The sequence below is a fragment of the Schistocerca piceifrons genome, chromosome 7 (genome assembly GCF_021461385.2).
Source record: "Schistocerca piceifrons isolate TAMUIC-IGC-003096 chromosome 7, iqSchPice1.1, whole genome shotgun sequence".
Lineage (NCBI taxonomy): Eukaryota > Metazoa > Arthropoda > Insecta > Orthoptera > Acrididae > Schistocerca > Schistocerca piceifrons.
The window spans coordinates 565,151,237-565,152,835 of NC_060144.1; positions in this window are offsets into that span (position 1 = coordinate 565,151,237).

A 1,599-nucleotide genomic window follows, 5' to 3' on the forward strand; every position below is an offset into this window, starting at 1 on the left:
TATTTTATCCTTTTGTCTTCATCATCCAGGGTTCACTCCCATACAACAATGGTGGTATGCCTACATGACGTAATAAAATTTAAGATGAGTTTCAGTTTTTGTTTCATTTTGGAGAGATCTTCTATCGGTACCGTTTAAAAATGGAACTTCTCAGTTTTGTCTTTTTCTTACAGGTCTCCTCTGCAGTTAGATAATTCTGTCGACTTTCTCTATGATCTTGCTTCCTATTACTATTTTTGTCCTTACTGGTGGTTTTCAGCAGACATCACGGACGGATGTAAGTGTAAAGGACAGTATGAGTGTACCTTAGCAAAAAGCGCTGTATCTCCACCCAACAGTGAAAGGGACAACGCGGGACTTGTGTATTCCACAACTGAGTCTGAGAACACGTCCTGAGGGCTCGGACGCTACGCGTATTCCCGCTTTACGGCCAGAAGGGCTGCCGGCAAGGGAAGCTGACACCCGCCACCCTTCCCCCGTCCCCCATCCCCCTCTGAATTGATGTACATAATACCTACATCATTGTATGCTGTGTCAAAACGCACGCCCTTACTAGTGCTGAGCATCCTACAAGATAACTTAATAATAACACCTGGTGGCTACTGTAAATATGTGTGTACGATGTATTAAGAAAAAAAAAATATGTTGCAGATGAGCCGCGAACGTCGACGGAAAAACTGGTGGAGAGCGCGCGCTACTTCAGCGATGCAACAACTCGCCATCGCTGGATCCAGAGATGCTGCCTGAGCGACGCGCAGCAGCCGACAGCAGCAACGAATAATTAATTAACTGTCAAAAGTTGGTGTGGCGCTGCGTGTTTGATCGTTTTAAATCGTTCCTATGGTATGACATAAAAAGTTAGTTAGTTCCCATTGTGAAGGCATTGCTAACCACGCATATAAAATTTTTTTTCATGATTTTCTTTAGATTTCTATTCTTTTTCTTTCGTTCATATGGGCATTTCTAATTGCGATTATGTAACATTCTACTGTGGTTTTTAAATGTATGGATGTAATTGTGATTATTTCATTTGCCAACGGATAAATATGTTTCTTGCTTTGTACCTGTGGTAAAGTTTGTAAAGTTCTCTCTTAGAATATTATTAATTGTGAAAAATGTAGCAAGTAACATTCATAAAGATTTATGTAATTTACAATAACGATATAACATCTATAGACAGGGGACAGCGATAGTGATATCGTTAGTCGAAAGGTTGTTGTGCAGTAGAGGGCATGGTGGATGGCGCGTCTGTGAAGGGTGCGCGGAAAAATAGTACCGTGTTTTATGAAAAGCATACGTAATTGTATGGACAGTGATACCAAACTATCAGATTGTTAATTCTCTTTACCACTGCGGTACGTAATGCCATCGCCAGCGAACTTTAAGAGCAAATAAACCGGACTGTGAAAGTGCCGCTAACAATACTTTGTTGTGGCCGACACGAACAGTGCTTTTATGCGAATGAACTTTGCTGGTATTGGTTTTGGGTGGTGGAACCGTTGTCTATCACATTCTATCAAGCCGTGAAAGTGAAGACTTTAATTAACTGTGCAATATAAACGACTTTCAGTGACGTTGCCGAAGTTTGAAATGCGAGAA